Source organism: Centruroides sculpturatus, unplaced genomic scaffold (genome assembly GCF_000671375.1).
Source record: "Centruroides sculpturatus isolate CEXI.00-Female unplaced genomic scaffold, Cexi_2.0 scaffold710, whole genome shotgun sequence".
Classification (NCBI taxonomy): Eukaryota; Metazoa; Arthropoda; class Arachnida; order Scorpiones; family Buthidae; genus Centruroides; species Centruroides sculpturatus.
The window spans coordinates 349,242-362,921 of NW_019385086.1; the positions used below are offsets into that span (position 1 = coordinate 349,242).

The following is a 13,680-nucleotide window of genomic DNA, read 5'->3' on the forward strand; positions in this document are numbered from 1 at the left end:
GAAACAGTGGGGACGCACGTTCTAACCTAACCTAACCTATTCTAATAAATTACCATAATTATTACCAACCAAATTATTAGAATAGGTTAAGTTAGGTTTGAACGTGCGTCCCCACTGTTTCCTTTCTTCTGTTTGCTGGAATCAGAGACGAGCCGCCATTTTACTCACCATAGGTAACATTATCCAATTGTTCTTACTTACTAGTGCAGTCTAAAGATTGGTGACACTTTGAATTTCATAGCAATTGGGTTTTGCGACAAGCACACCTATTTGTGGTACATTTATTTGTGGCAAAGATCTTATTTTCACTTTACCGAGTGCCTAGTAGGTAATGTGCGGACTATCTAGATACTCTGCACATTATCTAGGTAATTTGAGAAATGGAACACCCTACTTAATCTGCAGATTAGCTAGATAATGTACACATTAACGACTTTCGAGCTTTAGCGGTGACATATATATATATACATACAGACAGAACAGATAGACAAACATTCTGTTATATATATAATAGAATGTTTGTCTATTCCTTGTCTCTATTCCCAATACACTTCTAAACCCATTGACCGATCTGGATCAAATTTTTAATGGTTATTCTTTAGATGTACGCTTCCATAAAACCTGGAAATTCCATCCATTTTCTTGACTGTATTTAAAAACTAAATGGGAATTCCGTATTATTTTCCGGAATATTCCTGTTTTATTTCAGATATCAACAATTGAATCATTCTCATAATAAAAAAAAAAACAATTTCGATTAATAACAATTAAATATCGACTTTATCATTCAATATTTAGATTCGTATAAAGAATCATTACTTTATAGACAGGTTTGACCACTATTAGAAAGCAAATACGTCCGAAAAACATTAAATTAAAACTTCAACTTATAATTACCAATATTAATGATTAATAAAATTGACATAAAATTAATAATTTAATATATATATATATATATTGTATATAACGTTAGAAATAAATTATTATCTGAATAGAACTAAGATAAATATAGAAATATAAATAAATTCTTACTTTATGTTACAAGAAGCCATCTTTGTTACGAAGCTGTAAAGATCTGGATGAATTTTTGTTTTGTTTTTTTTTTCCTCCCCTCACTCAGAGCAACAATCAGTTATCAAAAAGCCAATGTTAAACAGCATCTACCAACATCAGGAATTATTTAATACTTTAAAAATGAATGCGTGTCACATGACAAACATGTATGACCTTCGTACAATCCAACCATGTATAACTTTTATGTTAATTTTCCTCTTACAAGTTAGAGAAAGAATAAGATTTTATAATATAAACAAATCTGATATGTATATATATATTTATTTATTTATTTAAATTTTACTTATGTTTAATGTATTGATTTTTTTTTTACCTTTAATTAAAATACTATTCAATAATAAGATAAAAATCTGTAGAAATATAATACTAGATGATAGTAAAAGTAATTGATTTAATCGTTTTTCTATCATTAAAACCTGTCTAAACGGAAAAAAATTCTTCAGAAAGGGGCGATTTCCTGTGTTAAAAAAAAATAATAATAATAAAACCCTGTTCAAAACGGAAACCTGTCAAACCGGAAAGAATATTCGATGATGTGATGTTCCGGTTTACGCAGGTTTTATTTAATAATGTAGAGAGTTCTGTTCATGTGAATATAGGCCTATATATATAAAAGATTATATCATTATTCCCATGTTTCACAAGGATCATGTTATTTACAAGGTTATATGTCATTTTAAGAATTCCATTTAAAAGTTATGAGCTTTGTACCATTAATGCCCTTCGACGTTTATCATAAGTCATGTAAGGTTAAAGTAATTTTAATTATTATAACTATAAATTTTAATTAATAAACCTTGCTACTCTATTTATACTTAACATAAATGCATTTATCATTTGATGCTAGTTCTAGATATATTAGTACTGTAAAAAGTATGGAATGGGAATAAAATGCTAGATTTATAGATACGTTTTTTCCAAATTTTTCCGGTAAAACGGGTCTATATTTCGATAAATTTAAAGATAATCGAACTAGGTTGTAACGTCATTAAAGCAAGGATTTCGATTAGTGTTAAAAACGAAACAACACTTGGGCAATCTGCCAAAAAGAAATTGCATCTTTCTAGATATGTTTTGTGGAAAACTGGCTCCTATTTACATTTTGAACACGTGAAAAAAAACCCGAAATACTCCATCTATTAATGATTGGTGAGGTGCGAACCCACGATCGATGTTAAATAGTTTCATTTACTCACCTACTGTTGTGTCTTTGTATATGGTTCTAAGAGATAGATTTGAGGAATATTGATTAAATTTTTATGTGGTATTTAAATTATAATTAAAAGTGATAGCAATTATGAAGTTGTATAAGTATACAGTAAGAAATTTTATAAGGTATTTCTAGAAAGGTGTAAAAAATACATTGACAATGGAAATAATACATTTGCTTTCTCTTCTTCTTCTTCTTCTTCTTCCTCCTCTTTATTTGTTATTCTAGATCAGTTTCGAATTCTTATTTATTTTTTTTTTTTTCTTCGATTATTTGTGTCACGGTTGTAACAATGGCATCGTTTATTGTTACATTGTGTTGTTATTTATTTCACAGATGTAAGAGATGATGTTACATACATTATGCTACGTTATTTTCTAGCAAAATGCTTTTATAAAAATTATTAAAACTGATGGATAATAAATGAGGTTATACATAAAGTAGATGCTCTTACGAATGTCATAACAGAAGAGAAAAACACATAATTTGTAGAAATATCTACGTCAAAATTAAACTGCATAAACGAATATTTGTTATAACGGTATGATATATTAAATTAAATTTTGAAAAATAAAAAAAACTAGTTATTCAAGGATATGATATTTAATGTTAAATTTTTTTATATTCTGTAAATGCACAGGATGTATTTATATTCTATACAAGTCGACCCGCCTATAACACTGTTGATTATTCTATTTTATATGAATTCAATGTTATACGAGTCACTTAGATTTTACAAATATGTGAGCCGTTCACAGCCCGGCACATCTATTTGTAAAATCTAAGTGACTCGTACAACATGGAATTCATATAAAACGGAATAATCGACAGTGTTATAGGGGGGGTCGACTGTACTCGAAATTGTATTAAATTATATTGATGGATTAAGGAAACACGATTCATGGGAGCTTAAACAAGAGGGGTGCCAACCGGGTACAACTTTATACGGGAAAATTGGTCCCTATTATTTACTTTACCATCCGATCTTAGTTTGTCTACATGATAATAACATAATTTACCATACATAACCTATGTACTGTACATATATACATTTCAAAATTTCAGAAATCATTTTTAATATAAAAACATCATTCATTATCTTCATTCAAAGGATTTTAAACTACAATAAAATTCCACCATATTACGGTTTCAGGTTTACGCTATTGGAAACTTGAATAAAAAAGTACTTAAAATGAGAATTTGTATTGTTAATTGTACGCCATTTTAAGTTTCGCATTCTCGTTCTGGGAAAGCGTTAACGTACTGTACTTCATTTTCTGTGTTTTGCACTAAATACCAGTATATTGATTTATTTATTATTACATTTAATAGTTTGTATAATTAAGTATTAATAAGTGTGTTATTAATTTATATAGAATAAATATTAAAATATCGGAATATATTGAAAAAAAAAAAACGTATACATTCTTTTCATTAATAAAATACTAAATAGATTACTTACTTAACATCACTTCAAATCATTTTAAAATATATCTATGTTTTTAATGTTCTATAAAAACTGACTTGTTAACTATTGTAACCAGACTTGCAACTTTTCCGGTAGTAATATTTCTTTTTTCTGGAATATAAAATGAATGTTTTGTCTATGGGTTACACTATAAGATCACAAGGAATCTTTTGTTCTTGTCAATATTATTGAGAAAAAAAATCACTTTTAAAAGGTTAACAATAATGAATGTTTTTTATATTCATGACCTACCTTTGATATCGTGATTTTCTAATATTATTTCATTATATCGAGAGAGCTAATAGAAATAATTATTTATTGTTTGGGTAATTAAAATTTTAATAGATATTTTTTAATTCCTGTGTTATTCCATTACAAAGAGCAGTTTATTATTTTTTATTTACATTCCATACCCTTCTATTTTTTACATATAACATAAGTGAAAACAATTGTCCATTAACTTAAGCAAAATAAGGTACTATAATGCATTACCTGGAGTGCCAGCAGACACAATTGTATTATATAATTTATCCCCTTAACGCCTATTGCTATACACACAAAGATTTTAGAAAGCTGTATAATAAATTATCTCGAAAATAAACAATAATGTATATTAATATATAAACTAATTTTTAAAATTACATGTTAAGTACTGTACTTACATATAATCGACTATAGTATAGATGGTGTGTAAAGTCTGGTTCGTTAATTATTACAACAAGGAAAATCTGCAGCTGTATTAGTAATATCTAGATCATATAATAAATATATCGCTAGACTGCTGTAAAATATTAAATACTTATCAATTGTATTAAACAACTAAATATATTTTATACAAATAGAATGTGTATTAAAAAAATTGAAATATTTTTTTTTTAAATATTTATAAAAAAATATATATATTAAATTACTTCTACATGGTAGGCAATTAATCACGTCGGTAATTTGGACTTTTGCCCAATTTATCAAGGAGTGTTTACATTTCTTTACATTTTCCGCCTTTACTGAATTTAAATGATCTGCTTTGTAATAGCAATTTCATTATTTTTAATTACATAAATAACATTTAAACATAGAAAATGTTTGTATGAAATTATAGATAAACTCTCCTATTTAATAACACAGAGCATTTTCGTGAGTCAAAACTATAAATGGAGGGGTCCTTTAATTCAAATTTGCCTGGGCCCCGTGAAGTTATAACCTGCCACTGATACACCATGAAGAATTTTTTGTTTTAATTATATAATTCAGCCGTTTTTAATCAGTGGTACACGTACCGCCGAGGTGTACCGAGAAGTATTCTTTAGTGTTTCAAGTCTACACAGAAAGCTCGTGTGGTACGCGAGTGAAAAAAGGTTGAGAACAGCTGGCAAACTTATGCATAAATATATATAAGGATTTACATTTCACTTATTATTATTATTATTATTTATTAATAATAATAACTGAGAAATTAAAAATTAAACATATACAAGTTTATAAATGAGTTAAGCAGATGATTTAAATTCGGTACAGAAAATGTAAAGAAATGTGAACCTTGATAAAATGGGCAAAAATCCAAATTATCGACGTGATTGTATACATATGTAGGAGAAATTTAATATAATTTGTATATAAAAGTAAATAAAAATAGAACTTAACACAAATATTTTGTAAAAAATATGAATAATTCTACAGAATCATCCAATTCATCGAAGACTTTTGATATTAATTATTCTTCTTCTATTTCTAATTAAAGGTTAGAATCAATTAAAGAGAGTATAATATAATCTCCTTTCAACAATACTAGATATATGATTGGATTGATGAGAACGATATTCCATGATAAACTGCTTACTATTTGGTTGTAATACAAGTAAAAATTACACAGAAAATTCCTCTTTGTGTCTACGCAATTCGACCCCTTTCATACATCGGGATTGAATAATAGACTATATTCTGAGGGAGAGTAAACCTTTATTATGAGGGTTAGGTTAGTTTTGGTTTCATTCTGCCGAGGGAAATGCCTCCCGGGGTCTTTTTATGGGAAACTGTCCCCCATTTAGGTGTTACAAACGTGAAGAAAACCCGGAAAACCCCACATGGTCAGGCGTGAACCTATGACATTTGCCAGTGTTCGGTAGCTTTATCTATTCGGGTACTGGTAATCTAAGGAACTATTCTGCTCCTTAGACTAGTCACATTATAAAATAAAAGAAATTTATAATAAATTTTGCATTTTTATTATACTCGAATCTGGTATAAACAGTCTTTAGATACGCGTACAGAATGTTACATATGTTTTAGAAGTTTTTTAATATTGTTTTTTATAATGAATTGTATTGTCGAACAGCGTGACATTCATACAGCTGTTCAGTAATCCATGATATTGACGTAGACGGATCATTTGTTTGTAGAACATAAAATAAAAATGACGTAAACAGACTTTCGATTCTAGGATATTCAGTCATATGATTACGTTATTAATTGTTTTTTCCTTCTAAAAGAACTTATAATCTTTTATGTGAGTTTTTCTTTATGTCGACGAATTGTATTCTCTAATTATCATTTCTATTATATTCTTTTAAATTATATAATGATATCTCGTGATTATTATGTAATTTTTTCTTTTGTCTTTTTTTCATTGAGAAATATATCTGATTCTATAAATCAAAAAACATATATTCTTAATAAACGAACTTCCCAACTGGTAGTCCGAGATCACAATTCATAATATAGAATTATACTGTATTCATATAAAATGTCAAGGTCTATCATTGTATAGAAATGGAATAAATCAGCTTTAAAAGTTTCTTATGATATAAAAATTTATCACTTTATTACAACACTAGTAACTTCGTATAGATCTTTCCTTATTTTATAGTCATTTTGGTAATTTTCAACATAATGGATATTGTTATCAATGATCACAAGATAAATTTTACAATAAAAATGACATTACTATATAATTTTGATGTATTACAAGATCGTTACGATGCTGTGACTGGTATTGTTACTGTTAGTTACGCAGTAGAGTATGAGAAATAGTGTCATGGTTTCTAAAACTAGAACGTAGATGAAGGTTTTTATTTGTACAATTACTGTAATATTTATAGATTAACATCGTAAAATGATGTCTTAGTTACATATATTAGGAAATTTTTGAAGATAATCGAGTGATTTCCTTAAAATATAAGTATAACTTAACTATAAAACAATAGATTATTTTTATTATCAAATCGATTTTGTGTTGAAAAGGAGGAAAAGTTCAAATAATAATATATAAAAACTAGGTTGAATCGATGGAATCAGTGCCGAGTTATCCAATGGGCAATAAGGGCAATCGTTTGGGGGGTCCCAAACCAATCTTTTATAAACTCATTACTATAGAAATTTAAATCTGGACCATATCTGGGGTCCCAGATTGCAGGCAGAGGCAGTGTAAAACTTAAGACAAATCAATACAATTGCTAAAGGAAGTGTATCTTTTATGGTAAATTGGTCCACTAACGATTATCTATTACGTGTTTTTCGTCCCATAGTCTAGACTCTGGAGGATCCCATGAATATATATACGTAAGAATACGTGATGAAACACTCAATAACTCAATCACTTTTACTATTATATATTAGATCCCAGGGAGGAGACAAGTGTCCCGTTTGCCCCCATCTGCGGACGCCCATAACTGATAGCATTTTGTAAATAAATTAGGTATAAATAAACTGTTTGTCAGTATGCTATCTTAATATAGATTATAATCAGACATAGTATAATACATAGGATAATGTAGTATTACTCAACCGGTGTGTCAAAACTTCTATACAGTTGCTACAAAACTTTAAAAAAATGCTAATTTTAAATATTATTTTGTGTATTTATATATAGAAATTTTAGATTTTTAACATCGTATTTCATGTTTTTACGACAGACATATTGATACAATTCTTAACCTTATCAGTAACGGATGTTAAGTAGTCATTAAGGTATTTTTATATACAGTAAATTACCATACTTTTCCTTAAAATAATACAATTGCTTTCTTATCGTATATCATTTAAATTAGGTTATAATTATTTTAAGACATTAAACGCATGTATAAGAATTTCAACAGATATTTATAAATATTATATATTGTTTAAAGACACTAAAAGTGCCCTTTTTCCATACTCTATAGTGTATTCGTCAAGGCCTACAATGGGGAGGACATATGATTATAAGATTATAGATATATCAAACTATAATATAATGAAATAATTAAATTAAATAGAACACAAATTTACTTCAAAGTTATTTAAAGTCGTCCACATACTATTTATTGTATATGTACTACTTATTTTTAAAGGTGAAAGTCAAGTTTTTAGGTCAGAAAACTGAATATTTATTATAGATTTATATACATATATATAGTAAAAGACTATGTTAGTAACGATTACAAACATTTCTAACACTTAGTAGGTCACTGGGATAATGAAAATAAGTTCATTTCGAATTATTTATTTATTTTTTTTGCAAACTTACAGAGTATTTTAACACCAGCCACGTTATAAATAACATTTAAAGTTACGCTTCCATCCTACCAATGCTTTCATGTAAATGACTCTAGTGTAATAAGTAGTCATTACTAACAAATGATCGTTATACATGTCAAAAAAACACGTAAAAATACAATTTTAATGGTTTCTTCCTCGATATAACATCATAAAAAGTAGGCCTATACCTCATTAGTTTCTTAACTAAAAATTAAAAAAGAGAGAGACAGAGAGAGGAGGAACAACGTAACTATTTTTATAACTTAAAAAAATCAATTTAAATTTTAAAAATAAGTAATCAGTAAATTTACTTTTTAAATTTCAATACAAGCCTGTGTTTCCTGGTTAGTATAATAATGAATAGACGATTTAATCAGTTGACATTATCTTAAAATCTTTTCAAAACAAATTTATCTAATTTATTCCTTATTGTTCATTATAATATTCGTATATTTTATATCATATCAATGGATCAAATAGGAGGAAAAAACGAGGAAATACTAATGTAAAAAATACACTAGTGACTCGATATAACGCGGTCTGTAAGATTCGAAATTACACAGCGTTGTAAGGAGGAACCACCTTATTCTTAATCATATAAGTCTACTCTGCTCACGGTCAGACATCCCTACTTTCGTTTTCTTTCCGTATTAAGTGTTTACGAAGTGACACGTATAAAGTGTAGGCACGTCTTGCAGAGTACACAGTCGACCCCCTATAACACTGTTGATTTTTCCGTTTTATATGAATTCCATGTTGTACGAGTCACTTAGATTTTACAAATACGTGAGTCGTTCACAGCCTGGCACACGTATTTGTAAAATCGAAGTGACTCGTACAACATGGAATTCATATAAAACGGAAAAATCAACAGTGTTATAGAGGGATCGACTGTATTGCAAATTGAAGTCTATTGAACTGCACTATTAACTGCACTAATACACGTTATATCTTAATGGGACCCATTATAACTTCAGGGCCCACATTATATCTTTGTGGGGTCCTGGCGAATTCACGTACAGTGTTCTCTTCGGGGGAATGCTTTCTTATAAAAGATTTGTTTTGGTTCTTATGTTTGTGAGGGTCCTTTTAGCCCATATGATAACACGCCACTGTTTTAATGAGATAAAATAAAAGCAGCAAGATCGGTAGAAGATGGACAATAAATTGGATATCCACGTGCTATTGTAACTCGTTATATCGGGGGGTTTTTGTTGTGTGTAACTATTATAAATGAAATCTATTTTATTGTTACTTACACGAGTTAGTCCATTAGTTTGTTTTAGTAACATTGATTTAATAATAGAGGAAAATCAGTAATGTTAAACACAAGTGTCGTTGACTTTAAACTTGATATTACATTTAAATAATGAAAACTCTTTCAATAAAAATAATGTTACTTTTTAAATCATCAATTAAAGAATTAATAGAAGTTTTTTTAAATTTAATTTTTTAAAATAATCTTTTCTTATTTATACATTTATTACAATGGTTACTCTTACAGAGAAGTTTGAATTTACAAAAGGTGGTAATTATTCTTGTAAAATTACTTTAATTAAAGGAAAATTTAACAGTATGAAGACAATGTATACGTTTTTCTTCGCGTATAAACGTTTTTTTAAAAAAAACGTTTTCAAAAGATTTAACGTGTAGTATTTTAAGGTTTGGTATGAGATCATTGTACTAGATCATTCATCTTGCAGAAAAATGGAAAATAAATGATCCTGTACGAATGTACTTTATTGTAATTTATAGACAAACAGATTTATCTTTAAGGTATAAGGAGACAATACAGCAATTTTTCTTTTCCCAATTCTGTTTGATAACAATATTGCATGAAATAATTGTAACTAAAATTTGATGTAATCACGTTATTACTGTATTAAAATGGTTAGAATCACTTGGAAATTTTACTGTATATCCTTGTACAATTACATAATATATATTAAACTTGTCTTTTTTTTCTATTTTATTTAGTTAAATAATAGAAGAGATAATAAGCGATAACGTAATGTACAATACAGTAAAACCTGTGTAAAAATTAGTATCTGTAGCGTTGTACATAGGTGAAATACGTTCAAATTAAGGCTAATTACCCAATTAAAATTCGACATACGTTTTTTTACCACGTAAATACCAACTGGTATATATATATTTTTTATATTTTCCGGTTTATTTTAATCAGGTAATTATTTATTTTAACAATAAAAAAAAGAAAATAACCTTCATTTTAGTTTATTAAACAATTAAAAAATTAAATTAAATTTATAAGTATAAAAAGAATGTTTTATTAGTAAATAATCAATTGAACTATGGTCTACAGATAATAATTATTGTACGGTAGAACAACAGGGAAAAGTATGTGTGTTTTGGCCTGTATTTCAGGACCCCATGGACTAAACATTTTGAAAATTGGCAGGAATACTTCTGTAATATATATCAATATATATATAGAAGTATTCCTACTAAATTTAGAATTTAATATACAATTTCTCTATATATATATATTGTGTGTATAGTGTTATATAGTGTGTTCTACAAGAAAAGGAAAAAAGAAATTAATCAGTTTTAACATGAAAAGATAATTTGATAATTAATTTCACTTATAATTAATAGCTATTAATAATTATTTTCACATTATGAACATCTCAATAATTTATAATAGTCTTGTTCTATACATAATGGAAATGACACTTCCTTAAGATCAGGAAAGTAATTATTCTTCTATTATGAATATTAATTTATGTGTTTAAACAGTATAATCACTATTTAACAAAAATATTTCATGTTAATAAACTCGTATACATTAATAAATATTTATAATTAATGAGTGTTTTAAGTGTATATTATTTTACATAAATAAAAATAAATTAAGTATGTAATTATATTCTTAATCATATAAGTCTACTCTGCTCACGGTCAGACATCCCTACTTTCGTTTTCTTTCCGTATTAAGTGTTTACGAAGTGACACGTATAAAGTGTAGGCACGTCTTGCAGAGTACACAGTCGACCCCCTATAACACTGTTGATTTTTCCGTTTTATATGAATTCCATGTTGTACGAGTCACTTAGATTTTACAAATACGTGAGTCGTTCACAGCCTGGCACACGTATTTGTAAAATCGAAGTGACTCGTACAACATGGAATTCATATAAAACGGAANTTTAAATAAGTAATGAGAATACGAGATGAAATCACCGAGGAAAAATTTCTCAAATATTTAGGTCGAATAATAACTTAATTAATTATCATATAAATTAAAAATTTTATTTAATATATATTTAACAGAAGGATGCAACTTAAAATACACCTAAGTGCCTTAAGTAACAACAGGGATGGGTTGAAAGTAAAAGTAGGAAATGGGTTAAAAAACAATATTAAAGTATGTACAGTACGTGTAAAGTTACGTATTATTTTAATTATTTTATAGTATAAAATATTCCTATTAGATTACTAATAATTAATTTATGTAAACATTAAATAACAGAAAAACTATAAAACTTACCTTTAATAACAGATGATTCTTGTGACGAGATAGTTTTCCTCGAAAGATTTAGTACAGTGATGTACAGTAAAGTTATAGGAAGATACAATTGCTTAATATAAACATCAGGTTAGCCAGTAAAACGTTTTGTTTAGTTGTTACTTCATTAAAATATTCTGTTATATTGTTTAGGAAAGTGTTGAATGAAGAGAGGAGGAGAACGGAGTAAAATCGAGTTAAATAAACTAACTTATCGAGTTCGTGAACTTTTTTCCTTATTTGATTGTTCACGATCCACTTTTCATGTCTTACATAGGCATTATAGTTATTGACTCTTGAGACGTTTCTTATTAACCTGAATTAAGTCGAAGGTATTGTTTACATTTTAACTATGCATACCATTATTAGTTTATTATATTTCTAAGAAGGAAATTATGTATTCATTCTTAACTTGTAAATAATTTTAACATTGTAATTATCTATTTTATATAAGATAAAACCTCAATTTTCATTGGTTAATACTTAAAGTGACTTAAGTGTAAGTGTTATTATTAGTGATAGTTATTTATACATTCGTTTCCTATATTTTTTATATATATTAATTAGAGATAGAAACTATAAAAATACTCGTATTAAAGTATTATTATTAGTTAAATTCTGGTAATTTTTTACATCTAATTTACATTTTTAATGAAATATGTACTATTTTTCTATATATAATTCTCACCTATAAATGTTTACACTTATATTTGACTCAGTTATTTAACTTTTTAGTGAATTTTGCAAGCGACTAACTTAAATTTAAAGGTTTAATATGTTGAATTTTAAATAAAATTATAACATAAAAATCTAATTAGGGGAGGAAAAACTTAATTAAAGACAAATAAATTATAGAATACAATACTACATCAATACAGAAAGACAGACAAAGCATCCCATGGTTGAGGGAGTGTGTAAGTTACATATCTCAATCCCTTTTACTATTATAATTTGTAGAATTTGACACGATCCCGTGAAAAATGTGTCACATTTGCCCCCTTATGTGATCTAGTATAAGTATTCAATTGTACATAAACTATTAAATAAGTTATAAAATGTCAACTTGCTGAAAAACACCAGACATTTATCACAACACGATGATATTCTGGTAAGAGAGACGTTTACAATTGAAATGACAAGAACAAATATAAGAGTAAAGAGTAAATAAAAATGACAATGATTAATAATATTATCAAGGAAAGTCGAGATAAAATTATCTCATTTAAATAAATATCAAAATATTAATTTGTCAAATTGTGTACTTGAATTATATAAAAGTAAACTTTAAAAAAATGAGATTGATTTTAAAATTGGGGCATTAACGTTACAAGAAACTTCCGTCTTTGTATATAAATAATATATATTTTAAATACTAGGAATAAAAGGAAATAAAAACTTCCTTTTATCTAAATTTAAAAATGAAAATTGTAACTACATTTATTTAAAAAATATATATATATATATATATATTAAAAAAGTAACTTTAAATTTGATTAATCAACATTTCATATTTTATAGATAAAAGTTTTTTGTAGTTGATAACAGAATAACATTTTATCTAATAACTGAGCTATTACTGATAATAAGATTTCATTGTATCTATATTATATGTTATATTTTCCTGAATAACTGCATAGATAAGACAAAATTTATATATAAATATATATATATGCTTCAGGGAATTTCCAATGAATTAAAGGAAAATTAAATTGAATTTTATCTAATTAGACTTTATAACCAATAACTACTTATTCAAAGCTTTTATTTCTCATACATAAGTTATTATTTATATTTAAAACACTAGTAAATCTTTATTAATATAATATATAATTATAAATTAAAATAAGAGCTTCTATTAAATATTATATAAATCGATATAAATGATATACATTT

The 13,680-nt window shown here is 26.9% G+C and overlaps 1 protein-coding gene across 1 annotated transcript in view; it reads right to left on the reverse strand.

Moving 5' to 3' along the window:
* LOC111634467 (patched domain-containing protein 3-like) overlaps positions 1–3,789 on the reverse strand; it is a 35,893-nt gene extending 32,104 nt beyond the window's left edge. Inside the window, exons 1-2 of the mRNA XM_023379237.1 lie at positions 3,747–3,789; positions 1,033–1,160 (exon numbers count right to left, since the gene is read on the reverse strand). The gene's annotated coding sequence lies outside the window, so the exon portion shown is untranslated. The remainder of the gene's footprint in view (positions 1–1,032; positions 1,161–3,746) is intronic.
* Positions 3,790–13,680: the final 9,891 nt, after the last annotated feature.